This window comes from Caloenas nicobarica, chromosome 3 (genome assembly GCF_036013445.1).
Source record: "Caloenas nicobarica isolate bCalNic1 chromosome 3, bCalNic1.hap1, whole genome shotgun sequence".
Lineage (NCBI taxonomy): Eukaryota > Metazoa > Chordata > Aves > Columbiformes > Columbidae > Caloenas > Caloenas nicobarica.
In genome coordinates this window covers 119,548,571-119,564,542 of record NC_088247.1, presented here as the reverse complement: position 1 = coordinate 119,564,542, position 15,972 = coordinate 119,548,571, and positions in this window count along the sequence as shown.

Here is a 15,972-nt window from a genome sequence, read left to right as displayed (position 1 = left end):
TAACACTCTCTTTTCACAGGATTTTTTCTTAGGGTATTTAATCCTATATTCAGTGAGGAAGAACACTGGAGGAGGGTTTCTTTTAGTATTTTTTCTCTCTCTAGATATCCTGAGGTCAGAATATTCCAGTTACAGTCTTTATGGTCATAAAAGACCATGAACTTTGAACAGAAGACTCTTGCGGGGGTTAGTGCAGAAATATAAATGGCAGAAGCTAAAAGGGTTGATTGTCTTTGGTGGAAATATATATACTTTTTGGAACACTGGAGTGGAAGTAAAGACAAATGAACATCCTTATGGTGTAATCACCAGGTTGAAAAATCAGGTGACTTTAGTACTCAAACTCCCTGTTAGCACAGTGAGTTTTTATGTTCTTTATATCTTCGTTGGTGGATGAGTCAATGTTTAAATGCTCATTTATCATTTACTATATAAAAGAAAAGCTATTACCTGAAACTCATTTTTACAGTTGCAGGCAAACCGAAATAATCATTTTCAAGGACCTAAAGCTGTTTCTTGAAGAATGTCATCATTTTCTTCTTATTTTAGTTACCACTTACACTGGTATATGAGGTACCTTCAAGAGCCGTACCTTGCAAAACTTGGCTGCAGATATTGCCAGCCACCATACCTGTACAAACTGGGCTGAAGAAACTCTGTTTCAGCAAACTGCATTCATCTTGCAGACAGGACAAAAGAAGCACTGTAAAGGCACAGCTCACACTGAACACTCTGCTGCTCGCTCTGTGCTGACCTGTAAGGGCCCTGCCCTGGGGGCTGGGCAGCCCAGTTGCCCGGAGAAAGGCTTTCAGGAGTTCAGGGTGAAGCCCTGCTCTGCTGTAGAACCGCACTTGCTTGTGCCCATCCAGGGGGGATTTGATGTGAGATTGGTGTTCTCTGCTTTTAATGCTGAGAACATCTTTGAGTAAATGAACTGTCTATCTGGAGTGGTAGAGGAGTACTCTTCATTTTGCATCGTAATTTGATGACTATCCTACTAGATCGTGTTTAATTTTTTTGTGTGTCATCTTCTCCATTCTCATAGTCCACATGTTTGCAGGTTATGTATATTTCTGCATCCACAAGTTTCCACCTACTGATGTTTCTTAGGACTCACGTTGTGACATGTACCAGTACTAAGCATTTTGTGTTACCACTGGGGAAAGGCACAACTTTGCACATCTGATTGCACTGGGATATTCTGTCAGAGCCATCACGTTGCACCAGGGCTGTACCTCTTCATATACTGGGATTATATAGGGGGAAAAAAAGGTGGTGTAGGCAATACTGTACATTTACCTTTGTTAGTTTAACCTCACATATCTTGATTTAATTTTCATTCCTCCAGTGCCACCATTCTCTGCCACCCCTTTGTGCCTCATTCTTTATCTCACCAAATGGCCGAAGCAGGCAAATGAGGTGATTAGCTGAGGCAACTAAGTGGTGAGACCAACAGCAGTGTCTCTACAGGAAATTATACCGCTCATACGATTGCAGATCACTGGGGGTTTTGCTGTTCACTTGTAGTTGCCGGCACGCTGCCGCTGACATAAACTCACATTATGCTGCTTCTGCATATTCTGTGGCTCCTTCTCGGTTGTCAGTGAATAGACTTTAGTCCGTCTCTTTTAGTTGCTCACAGAAAGGTGAGGTCCTGTATGCAGAAGACCTGTTCTCCCTTAATCCCACTTTAAATCCAGGTTGGAACAAAACCATTGTAGGTGTTAATTTACAACAGTGTCTAATTGTTAGAATGATCTTGTTAGGATGATGCGCGGCAGTAAAAATAAGTTACATATGGTCTTTTAAACTCACCCATAACTGCTGCAGATCTTGCAATTTGTGAGCACCAGAAGACTGTAATTTACTTAAGTACTTGTACATTCATTTTATAAAAATCTGTAGGTCCTTTTTAAAACCAAATGTACTTTTTATAGTGTAATATTTTGAGGCTAGAATGGTAAGAATTGAAGTATTTTATCTGTAATGTAATAGAAAGGCATGATCTCTTTTCTTGGGGAAAACTGGAGGTTTTCTATGAATTCTAGCAGGAGTGCATTTGATTTTTAGCTCATGAAGTCAATATTGAGACAAAGCACATATTAGAAAAAAGATAATTATCTGATTCTGAAAGAGAGACATCCATTTATTTTCCCTTTTCCAGATGTTCGTCTTTTTTTAATGTTTGTGTGTGCTAGTTCTCCAAGTGACTGAAAAGTCATCAATATTTGCACTATAAGAGAATATTGTAGGTAAAATGGCTACAGGTTTTGCTTATGTTACTTTGCTGAGTGATCAGTTAACTACAGCTTCTTTGTGGTTTTGATAGTTATAGCAGAAAGTCTCAACAGTTTAACATGACAAAAGATGCGGTATTGGTAATAAGTGTGTTCATTACATACTAATTAAAAGATGCACTAGCAGTGATGGAGTGTCACCCAGAACCCCCATGTTCTATCTGTCTCTATTTAAAAATTGTATGTTAGGAACATTCTTTCATACACAGCATCAGGCAGGTGAAAGATTTTAGTGTAATGCGTTCCTAACCTGTTGTGTCATTTTAACAAATTGCTTTCTCAGTCATGTGATCATACTTAAGTCTTATGGTTTATTAGCTGATTGGAGGAAAAAAAAATAATTAGGTCTTTATATTCTTACATGGCAATTTGTCCCTGTATTATTTAGTACTACCTATGTAAGGGAATCAAAGTCAGTGAACAGTCGCAGGCTCTCAGACTTTCAGAGCAGGTAGGTTTGCCCAGTCCATGAAGATTACACGCAAAAGGCATTGATTTTACTTTCTCATTCTTTCTTTTTTTCATCTTTCCTGCCTCCCCTTCGTCTGATTCTGGGGCTGATGCTGATAGGTTGGGAAAGGCAACACTGAACTTAAAAGTAACATGAAACAGTTAGTACCACTCAAGAGGTAGTCAGAACTTGGCAGGATTGGTTCTACACACCTCTGCCCTGGAAAAGAATTATAAGGTAGACTAATTTTGTCTTAGAAAGCTTTTTCTGCCTGACTTTTCTAGTTAATTTCAATGTTAGGAGTGCCCATTTCCACCTACTTCTCAGAAAATAAATTTTGCATTTGCATGGGTCATCTTCTGCTTACACAGAAAACAGGTGTTTCAATACTGTGCTTTGAATCCAAGTGTGTCATTGTTTGAGTTCACAATTAACCTCTGCCAGCGCTCTTTGTACATAGGGACTTTGGTTTTAGCATCAGAGAATTATATTGCTCAGAGACAAGAGGACACTGTCATGAACTCCTTTTGAAACAAGGGGAAAAATACCCCAAGCAGATAATTTGTTTCCTACTTGAGAAGAAATCAGAATATGTACATGTAGAGGAAGTTCTTTAAGTAGGCATATGAACTGCCTGGTAACATCTCAGAATCCATATGTCTACGCATAAATAACAGTCAAAGGTATTTCCACTACTTCTCTATTCTGTGAAGGTCACACAGTATGAAAACTGTTTTCATCACTGAAGAAAACAATAGACTGCTATGAATACTGGCTTTTACATGCACGCTTTCATATGGGCCCACTGGATAATAATTAAATTAAGGTCTCTGGCTCTTCCTAAGGTCAAGCTTGTGAATATCTAAAGATCTGATTGATCAGAGAAGTTCAGGTTAACTGTAAAATTGATCAAAAAGCAGGCAAAGAACAACGGTTCAGCCGAGCAGTACTGCTAAGTGATAAACCAACTGCTGAAGAATGTGACTGGAATGATGCTGTAAAAGGCTGTTTTCATTTCAAGGTATTTAGCATGGGACTGTCATTTAATTGTGTTGTAATTGTTTCCATTTGACAGGGAGTTGAAGACTGACATGTCACATGCATTTGTATCTGTTGCATTTCTCTTCGCATAGCGAGAGAAGCATATAAAATGTGATCAAAAACCAAGGAAGTCTTCGTTACTAATTGGACACATTGCTCACTGGTTTTGTTCTGTAGAGTGTACTGGGTTTTCAAGTTAAGTGGCTGATTATGTGACTTTGCATGGTGGTGAGCAGTTCTCACTCACACAAGGAACCTTTCCTCCGTGGGCCATTTCTGTCAGATACTGAGCACAAACGACTTCCCTCAAAATTAAAATCAGCTGTTGGAGCAAACACATAAATATTTCTTTGATGGGACGAGGATTTTCACCTCCTGATACCCTGACCTCTGCCTTGTGACTGTGGCTGGGAATAAACAGCCATATCAGCCCCTTAGTGAATAATGCAATGCACCTTTCGTAAATGCGTAAGCAAGGAATGATGGCTTCAACCTGTAATTTGGCGACTACCCGTCTGTCATGGGAGAAGGCAAGCAGCGATGTCGTCTTATGTTAATTCTGGATGCAGGTTCTGTGGCTTCCATGACGCTAGGGAAAAGAAAGAGGTTTGACTGACTCAGTGTCCCGTGTTCTAAGCTGTGCATTAAGCTTTGCATTGATATAATCAATTTTACTATTAGCTTAGTTGTGTTCAGGGTGGGAAAAGGGTGGGAGGCAAAATTTAGATTTCATCTTCTAAGGCTCAAAGCACTCTGACCTTCATCCAGCAAAGCACTTAAGCAAATGAGCAACTACATATGCTTGATGTTAAACACATCATCAAATCTTTTGCTGGATCATTGCAAAAATCAGGCTTTCCTTGAGTGAAAAATAAGAGAAAAGATGATATGCTAGGGGAACTGAAGGGTTTTTTTTCATATTTGGTATCATCTTTATAGACACCAAAGGTTTGTTAACTGCAAATTAGTCAAAAAGCATTGTTCAAAGTCTTCATTTCAAGGACAGAATTATTTATGGATAAGAACAGGGCAGCCTGAGAGTCAGTGATGGTTAAAGGGATGAGTTTCATGGACATTTGTTTTGATATTGTGTTTACAGTACTGATGCTGGTCATCTGATTATTTTTATGTACGGTTGTCTATATATCTGAGAGAGATAACAGGGCATTTGAGTTTTTAGGTGGAGGTTTATCCTTTCAAACTGCATTTACGAATTCTAGCAAGCTTTTCTTATTTTCCCTAGCACAAAATACTTGTATCAGGTCTTAAGAACTACCAAAGCTTTGAGAGACACAGAAAGCGTTGAACAAAGGATGCATATGTTGTCTGTAGAAATCCAGGGGAAAAAAAAAAGGCAGGTAGAATAATATTTTTAAAATATTTTTATGCTGTTCATTGTCTAGGTGCAGTAAGTAGTACCCATCATTTGAACATATACTAGAGAAGTAGCCTCAAATTCTTTGAGATTATTTTTTGTGTCCTTCCTCTTCCAACTTTATTTTCTGCATTTTCTTGATTCCTTTATTCTGTGACAGCTGTGTGTAGCAGAGTCGCACACGACACACACTGCACACACCCCACCCACCCAGCTGTGGGGGTTCTGAAATCTCTGCTTTTATTTTAATACACTATTTCTGTCGAACTTTTGCCAAATAGTGTGCAGTGATTTGTCTTGGGGTAACCCCAGGGCTGCAAAACTGAATATATGTGTAGCATTCTCCCTATGGGCTACCCAGGCTCTGCCTCGTTCTCTAGAATAGTGAACAGCACACACCAACTGTCTTCTAAAAATTTGGGAAGGAAAATTTTTTCTTGGCTAATGAGGCTTCTAACCCCAGGGATAACACCAGATATCAGACTACGTTTTTTTCTGTGACTGTGGTCCTGGGCTCATAAATAGATTTTCGTAATTCCATTGGACTTTTGTGTTCATCTGCTGGGACAAAAAGTGCTAAATTTCGCTTTGAAAGTTCATGCAAGTATTATAAATATCCCCTTCTCTGTGATACTGGTGTAAATTGCAAATTAACCAGACTGTTCAGAGTAGGCCCAAGATTTTCTTCAAAATAGGACCCAAATGAATATTTAGAAAATCCTTATTTGCTCTTTCAAGCTCTTAAGTAAAACTTAGAATGAAAATTTTATCTTGCTGGTTGTATAAATTCCTCACACAGTACTGAAAACGAATTCAGAAACCACTGTACTGACTAAAGATTCAAATCGTATCACACCTTAAAGGACAACATCATCACATTGTGTTGAAGATTCTCTCCCTTTATTCTGTGGATTATCAGGCTAAATCTTTATTTTCGCAGAATAATAGGAATAATTGTATTTGTATATGCTGTCTGTACCGGATCTACACATGTACAAAGCTAACTTCAAGATCCATCCCCTGTTCTCAGTGCACGCTAACAAAAAATAAACTGCTGCAACTAGGGAAGAAACATGGAGATAGTGAAGCATTTGTCAGAACTGGTCCTTTGTGTTGCCTCACAGAACCATGTTGTCTTAAAAGGATATTTATACAGTACAGTGCAGGGCTGCTGTATAATACCTAGTAGATATTCTCTGTGCAATGCCAAAAATGTGAGGTGCTATGCTTTTTAGTTTTAAAAATGTCAAAAATGGAAATTCAGGCTATTTGACACTGCAATAATTTGTTGAGAGATGTCTGAATATGTAGCCCTTTCTATAATTTTGCACAACAGTCTGGGCTGTAATATTGCAATAATTACCCAGTGAAGTCATAATTGAAGGGTAAAAATTGAATTTAGGGTCTCCATAATTTAAACAGGACCAGCTTTTACCAAGTATGACACATTTATGGTGTCTGCTATGTGCCTTATAAAACATACTAAATTTTAAGCCGATAACTCAAATGGTTCCTGAGGTATAAACTTGTGAAAAGTCACAATTTTGCATTGTGCTGAAAAGCCACCTTACAATACAGTGACTACCATAGCTCTTTAATATCCAGCAGAGTTCTCCTGCTGTGCTTTGTCAGTCGGTAGCAACATCCAAGTCTTCTTGTAAAAGTAATTCACACTTTTTTCACAACACTGTTGCTTTAATTACCACTGAACTCTGCTGTTGCTCAGACAGGCCTAGCAGGACCAAGAGAGGGTCAGCGCTGCAGTCACTGCAAAGGAAGCAAATGGCTTTTTTTCTTACTTTATTATTAACAAACCATCTTTGATTGAAATGCTCCTAGCTTCTGAGACCCAGTCTTGTCTCTGTGCTCTCTTGGGGTATTCATTATCAAAGTAGAGCATGGATGTCAATCTGGAAAAAACATCAGAAATAATACCTAAAATCCTAATCAGAAAACTTCAAGTAAAGACAAGACTTTACATATCTTTTACTTGCAAACAGCTGATCAGCTGTATCATATATGCACACTGAATTTCTGATAGAAACAACTAACTCTTCAACCTACTGTACATTTTGTACGTGTAAAAATGATTGTTATCCATCTGTTTGTAATTCTTTCTTTTTTCTTCATGTTTATTTGATTTGTTATACCTCGTTAGAGCCAGAGGCGTTCACAGGAAGAGCTGAAAGATGCTGGAAGACAAAGATTGTATTTAAAAATATAAAATACTGCTTCTGTAGCTTTGTCTCATGAAATGTCCCATATTTATATATAGTCTTTCACACTAAATAACTGTAAAATAATATTTTAGTAGCGCAAACTTCATTTTCAAACTTAGTTTCGAGTGTGTTTGTCTGACTGCTTACCTTGGGAGGTCAGGTTTGAACTCGGTCCTGTCCCTTATGCCCCTTGGTGTGGGAATCAGCTCCCTGGGAGGGAAATGCAGCGCTTTCAGCATGGCTGTCGTCTTCATGAACTGCAACATTACAACATTTTTAGAGCAGGATGTGAGTATGACTTAACATGTTCAAGGGAAATTGCAAAGGAGATTTTAGGAGATTGCAAAGGAGATTTTAGAGCTAGTCAGCATTAAATCCAGTACAGCCTGCCAGCCTTAACACTTATTAAAATATACCCTATGATCTATGAATACGATTATAGATCAGCCCTCTGTTTCATATCTCACCTAAAAGATGATACTGCAAACTGATACCACACCACTTAACACCCTAGTAATGCACTGATACCTTTCTGGTCTGGAAAAAAGCGGCACCTGTTGCATGGAAATTCAGTTAATTAATTAGATAGCAGTACCATCTACCAAAATATGCTGGGTTTTGCTTGGATTTTTCACAATCTAAGAATTTGAATATTCTTAATTTTTGGATATAACAAGATTAAAGCCGACTGGGTAAGCTGTCATCTGTGAAATGCTCAATAATACCATGCCCTAATCAGGACTATTATTTTTAGCTGTTCATCAGCCCTGTAACTCCTCAACTTTAACTACAGGATTGACAGAAAATATCTGTAGAAGTCATATTAAAAATACCTGCCCCAAGTTACTCTAAATATTTTCTTATTCTGTCGTGTCTGGACTCAAGCAGGATAGAAAGTAGACCTTAAAATAAAACAGCAGGGGGGGAAAGAAATGCTGTTTCAACATGGTTTTAGCAAGTGAAATGATGAGTATTTGATGTACACACTTGCAGTGACCTGGTTAAGTGTGGTCATGTATATCAGGGATAAAGACAAAAGAAGAGAGGGAATTTTCTTTCTTCGTAACCTGCTCCTGGCAGATTCAGTCAGAAGTACCATTCTCACTTCTCTGTCTCCTTTTCCGCAACTGAGTAGCAGATTGTTTGCTCTGCAAAAAGGCAGTTGCAGCAGGTATCACTTCCTACAAATTATTTTGCATTGACTAAATAAAAGTCCTCAGTCTTTTAGTGATGTATGCAGTACTAAAACCAGCACTGATCACATGCAACAGTCTGGGTGGTTCTTTCGAGAGGTAACATTCCTTCCCCTGCGTGGATAAATGGTTACTAGAACCTGAAGACAGCAATGCTGATATTTGCTGCTCTCTGGCCTGAAAGTATCTGTAAATTAACAGGCAAGAGATGGAGCTAAAGCTGTAGCTGCTTCTACCATTAATCCAGTAAAATTTGCTGCCTATTTTTTTCCTCCCTCAGATGCTTAGGTGCTGCTTATCTTTCCTCCCTCCAAATGTTTGGATGCTACAAATGCTGAAAAAAATGTCCTCGCAGATTCCAGTAGTTCCAATGAGAAGTTATTGAGGTGGGAGGGGCAGGAACGAAAAAATAAGATCCAATATTTGAAAAATCAGAAAAGAAGGAAGAAGAAGAGCGCGTAATATTTCACCGTTCAAAATCCAGAAAGCAGGGGGGTGTTCTGTGGCTGGTCCATTCCATTAGTACAGTCCAACATTTCCAGTTGCACTGGGAAAAAACCCCAATGTTTTAATTGACAGCATTTAGAGTTGAGGGGAATTTAGACCAACTATAATATATTGGTCAGAAACATCACTTAGTCTGTGCCAGGTGGTTTGACGAGTATAGAACAAATCTGAGTTTACAGGCTCTTTTTCTTTGAGATTAATCAAATCTGAAGCAGCATGAAACTACTGGATATGAGGAAATAGGTTAAATTGTAAAAACTGATGTTGCTAGTTTTTATGGTAAAATGTAAAGTGAAGGAGATGCATGCAGAAATAGCCTATACTTATTTCTTAAAGACTAAATACATCCCTTTGGAATTAAAGACAAATATTTCTTGGCAAACTTTATGTTAAACTAATGTTCTGAAAACAAGGTGGAAAAATGAAGGGAACTAAAGATGATAACAACATCTCTCTGAACAGAGTGACAATTTTAGCACCCTACTGAGAATAAGAACTGGAAGTCCAGGGTTTAGCAACCTGTTATAGAACAGTTTGCATCCCTAAAAGATCTCTGTAGGCTTCATCCTGACCATCTGACCTTATTGTGCAACAACTCCACCTGCCAGCCACACCAAACAATCAGAGAAATACCTTACCCTTTTCAGATTTAAGATAATATTACAGTGTGTGAATAAGATTCCCAGTATGTGGACATGACAACTATGAAAAACTATAATTTAGGACATAGAGTATTCTCTTTATGCTTTTATGTGGAATTTCACTTTAATGCGATGTAAATGACAGTAAGAAATACATTCACAGAATGTTAAAGCCTTCCCATTAAAAATTCTGTATGCATTTTATATTCTAATTCATGTACAGTCAAAAACCCTGATAAAATCATAGTACTGATTTGACTGCTGCACTTATCGTATTAATGAGGATACTTTATGCCTTTTGAAAATTGGGATATAGTCCATTATGTGATTGTGAATGATGTGATTGTATCACATCAATTTGTTATTCATCCCACCCCTCCCTTCAGTCAACTTTGTATATAGGAAAAGCCGTTGGTGAGCATGCATGGAGGCAGGAAAAGCTACAATTAAAACTAGTCTTTTCTTATTTTATCTTTTAACTTGTTAAACAGATTATATGTATTTTTTCTAAATCCTGAAATTTACGCAAACTCCAGAGGGGAATTTGTTGAGCTATCTAAAATCTCTAGAGGAGCACCAGCTAAGGCTGGCGGAAGGTAAGACTCAGCGAGGTCAACTCCAGCTTTCTGGATGAGTGTGGAAGGTGGGATTCACTTCCCTTAATGTTGGGTATATACCATATGGCTATATATATATACCGTATAGACTAATCTTCTTGGCTCTGTGTAGTCACCTCAATCGGATGATTCACTTTGTTCTGTGCCTGTCCCCCTCCACAGACTGTAATAGGGAGTTGGCTTTTTGATTTGTATCTTTTAGACAGAGAAAGCTAGGTAAGAAAAATCTAGATTGCTATCACTGCATCTTAAAAAGCCTTTCTAACCCCTCCAACATGGCAAGAGGTTAGGGACTGAAAACCAGCATCTCTGTTGTTGACATGTGTATATATTGGAACTGCTTTGGTAGTTTTAAATATTTTAGTGTTTTATCTTTGCTAGTTATTATGTGCTTTGCCTTTACGAGTATTGTTGTCTGGCTTTCTCTATGGTTCGTTGTGGTTTTAAGTCTGTTCCAACTGTTTTACCTCGACGGAAGTAAAACTCCCCATATTTCCCATTTGTGCCTACTGTGAGTCTTTCCAGACTGAGTACAACTCCCTATCTCATATGACGAAGAGATTTAAGTTCTCTAAAACACAATAGTTGAGGTGTAGAAGTCCTGCCTCAAAAACATCCTGAAAACAGCATTGTAACCAGAAAATTAAATCTGCATTCTGGTGTCTTTCCCTTAGAATCTATCCATGGAGTATTTAATTCTGTCTGTAATGAGGGTCTCTATCCTTAACTTGTCACTGAACGCTATGTTTTTCTGATGCTGCCATCTCCACTTGGTGTCCTATTGCTGCCTGTAGCTTTCTGGTTTTAAATATTATCTTTGGTTTTATTGCCCAGCCTATTTTTATGTTTCATCTCTTTATAAAAACTTCTTACTACTGATTTCAACTTCTCTGAGGTGGTGCTGCCACATGCTCCAATGCGTGTTCCAATGGAGTGTTTGTGAGAGCTTTGAAACAGAAATTGCCAAGCCCCTATTATGCAATCTTGTATAATACTTTGCATTTTTGGACCTGTTAATGCAGGAACTTGACTTGAAGGGTTTATCAAAGTGTATGTTGTCTTGAATTTGACTGCCAGCATCAAAGCAGTTTGTTTGTAATGGCTTAACTGATTTTTTACTGTAGTGCATAGGAATATAATAGTGTGCATATCTGTACACACATGTGCAGGCAGTTCAAAATGGTGGAGTGTAAAAATATTTTACTTTAAAGTGTCCTTTTTTTAGGAGTGGAGGAAAGATATATTTAAAGGTCAAAGGGAAACATTAATGGTGTTAGATAAATTTTACCCTATTTAAATTCAAACCCAATAAGAACTTTATACAATCTTTTGGACAAAGCCTGTGATGTTCTAATCTCTGCAAATCCACTCTCTACTGTTCACTGCTCTTCTTATTAATCAGTTCTACAGAGCTGTACTCCTCTCAATACTGTTACACACACTGCATTTTTATTCTTCAGCTTCAGCTTGGCTTTTTCTATATTTTTGCTTCGTCTTACATTCAATTACCCACAGCCTAGTTTTCAGAATAGGGTACTGTCGGTGGTTGCGTTTAAGCAACAGCCCATTATGTCATCTTGCTTCATATATTTTACTCTGATCTTTTTTAGGATGAAGCTTATTTGAGAAATCTTTCCTCTGCCTTTGGGGAGAAATTATTTGCCGCCTTCTGCAGGGTCTGAAATTTGCCTTCTCAGTGCCTTTGTTATTAAAAGAACAAGCAAACAGCCAACTTATTTACAGCTTGCATCCTGTTATTTTGCTAAGCTGCTTTATTGTTGAGGTTTTAGGAATACCAAGGTATTCTTCTAATTATTGTTGCTCTATTTATGGCTTTCATAGTAGTATTTAATGCTTCAAATTCAATGTATACTTTCTTCAGAAGCCTTTTCTATTCTTTGTAATATATGCTTTTGTATTTGAGAGGTCCATTTCCTTTCCATACATGCGAGTTTATGACGAGCATTTGTGAAACTGGAAGCTGTTTGCCCAGAGAGTGTTCTCTTTGAAAAAATTCCACAGCACAGAGCTTATGACATTTGATGAAAGTCTCGGTCACTCTTTAGGGATGGTGCCTGGGCTTGAATTTTAGACTTACTCAGGACTGTCATGCTTTTTATGTAATCTACGCCATGTAATTTGAATTAGTTTTTCTGGCTGACATATAAGGGACTTTTTTTTTTGAGCATGAGGCTTCATATACAAGAATATGTTGTTAAAACCAGAATATATTTCTATTTTATATATAGTCAAAACATGCTTATGTACACAAACTAATTATTTATATTAATCTGTAGGTAGTAAAAACACACAATCATCTATATAATTTTCTTGCATTGGTAAGAATTGTTCACTAACCAAATTTTCCCCAGGCCTTTTTGTCCACACGTTCCATCTGTGGCGAAATTCCTTTGGAAAACTGATGGCGCTATTTCCTTTGTAGTATCGAATTAGATTTTGTCCTACTTTTTCCTGATCCCAATTTTTTTGAGATGTGTCTGCTGTGATTTTTCTCCCAGAACTCTTGTTTCATCTCCTGCTTGGAGAACTGGAAGTACATGCCATGTTTTGCTTTGGTGATGGAGGCGAATGTTGTTGGTGGTCATTTAATATAACTGTCATGTACAAATATTTAATGCCTAGGAGTGCGGTTAAAAGGAAATTGAAACCAGCATACTCCATGCAATTGGCCAGCTTTTGTATTTAGGGTAAGGTTGTAATGTTTGTATTATCCTCAGTGGCATTCCTCTAATGTATGTATACTGAACTATATACAGACATACAGAACAGCAATAGGTACCAAAAAAGAAAGCAAGAATTCCAGCCACAATACTTTAGGAATCTTGGGCTAGAAATACAGGAGGATTTTGCAGATATGATAGCCAAACAAATCCTGAGATTTTTCATAGTATAAAACATAGTAAAAGCTGAAAGTTCGTGCCAGTCCTTCAAAATAATTGTCTTTAATTAATATTATTATTGATCATGTAGTAGGAGATACAGCCTGAGTGATACAAAGATTTCAAGGGAATGCTTTACAGCTTAATTATGTTTCCCTGGGAGATTTAACGTAATTCAATTTATTTTCCCTTGTGTTTCATCAATCATTATATGAGTAGAAAGGATATCTGAGCTTCATTTCTAAGCGAATTCCTGTAGATTCAAGAACTTTCGACAATATACAGATTAGAGAGAGGAATGGAGCACACCTGTGGAGGAATGAACCTTCAAAGGCTTTAAGACGCTGGTAACACTGTTATTTATTGTTGGTAAATTTTCTGGGGACAAACTGTTGAGGCATATGGCCTATGTAAACCCAGTTCTACTACAAGAAACACACTGAATTTGGGCCAATTAATTATTTTTAGCCAGCTATTTCTGAAAAAAAGATATTGTGCATGGAAGATGCACATGCATGTTACTTCTGTCTTGCAAAAAGTACTGATGAATTTAGCTTATTTTCTGTACAATAGTCTATTACTGCCATAATCCATGTCACAGAGTAAGTTATAGGTAGTGTTGAATCTTGCTGTTGCTTGGTATCCAGCAGGCTCTTCGTTTCCATTTTGGAAATTGCCAAGTTCCAAATATTCATTACCTTTTATGGCAGGCTTCCAAAGCACCCATTAAAATGAAAGAGAGGTTATATTTTAGGGCAAAATGATCATCACCCGAGTTTTCCTTTACGTGTAGTGTACTGGTATTTGTAGACATGTTTTATGCAAGGGGAGTCCTGCATTAAGAAAGTAAATGTGCTGTTTGGTACAAACCACGGCAGCTGGTTCTCTCTTACCGATTTCAGTCGCTCTCAGCAGCTGACAAGCTTTCCGCGAGCAGGCTGGGGTGGTGAGAGCTGTGCCGAGCCCAGCCGAGGGCGCAGAAATTCCATTTACCTCCTTCACGCACCTACTGCACAGTCTGGTTAGCGATGGCAGGAGGAATTGGAGATCATCTATTCCTAGGGGGTTAGATGAAGGAACTTTTTAAAAAATATCAAATAAGTCCAGATCTGAGTCAGTGACTTTTAAAATGAAAGGTCTGCTCTGTTACCATTAATGGGCAGGCTTTCATAATTCTTTGCTATTAGAGCACTAACTCCCTCTTTTCAAAGCCTTCCTGAACCTCTCATTGTCCAGCATTTGTATCCCTCACTTTAATGAGTGCTAAATAAGAATTATATAAGTATTTCAATAATTCTCACTGGACAGTTAATTAAGCAGCACTGACTCTAAGGAGCAGTCAGCTATTACCTCCTTTTACAGACAAGTGCTTCCACAGACACAAAGGGAAGAGGTCAATTTAAAAAAAAATGATGTGTGGATTAGTAATCTTTCTCCGTAATAAATGACCTAGCTAACAAGCTGAAACAGTGAAATAAAAACTCACCTTTTTTTTTTTTTTTTTTTTTTTGTTCCCTCATTTTTCTGATCCAATCTCTTGTGTTCCATCTACCTTCTTTTGTACAGGAAATGAATTCCCTTTAACTTTTTGGGGCCTGAATATTTTGAACTAAAGCTATCCAAATTTGCTTCCCTCAGAAAATCGCGTGGGGCACGGCCCTGCCCGATTCTTCATTAAAGATTCTTTTTTAACAGCTTCTGTTTTTTCTCATATTTGATAGATCCTACCATAAACTTCAACTAGACTGAGTGCAGAGGACCATAATACCAGTCTTACACACAGGGTATTTTATTAAGTCCAGCAGTTAAAAATGTACAAAGTTCCTTGTAATAATCCATTCATTCTGTTCTCGCCTGATTCTTGGAGTAAGCCTGCACAATTATTCAAATCCCAGCTTTTAGCTACAGCATACACCTCGCCATGGGGCTATGCCTCTGTAATCTTGCTTTGGTCTTGCATGTCAAATGGAATTAACTCCCATAAGAAATGTATGCGAAGACAACCCAAAGTGTCTAATCCTACTGCTGTCTTAAATTTCTGAAACTCAGACCTGTCATCTTTTTCTATAGCTTTGTTGAAGTTCTCACTTATGCTTCAGTCCATCCAAAGATGAAGTTTAGGGAAATTTGCATTTTTATATATTTTTCAGTTATGCACTCCTGTGGCCTTTTTATGTGTTCCCTTTGTAGAAGTATTTTTTTTTTTTTCAAACTCAAGTCCTATTTTATACTCGGTGGAACGCCCGGTGGAGGTGGATGCAGTTGCTTTTAGCTGGTGATATACCGTTTAAACATACAGAGCATTACGCTCCTTGACGATGCTCATGCCACATGGGTGTGTGGAAATAATGATATCATTATGACTATACCTTAACAGCTCAGCCTTGCTAATCGCAAAACCTAATTCTGACTCGATTAAATCTCAAATCGCATTGCTTTCTTCATGAATAAAGTGCTTGCTGAAATGAGCTTTGCTTAGTGTAACTACGCTGTTTGTGTGTTGTACCAGAAGCAGATTAGCTTCCAAAGCAGCCTTTCCCATGTGTCTGTCTGCCTTCTGCTGTTCTCTAGGGGGCACGCTTTCAAATTGCAACCAAAGAAATGCCTACGTTATAAATAATGAAAGGGAGGAAAAGGCAAAGCATGATCAGAGAGGAACTTAATTTTCCACTTATTCAATCAAATATCAACCAGATCTGATTAGGGGTGGCCAATTTTAGATGAACCAGGC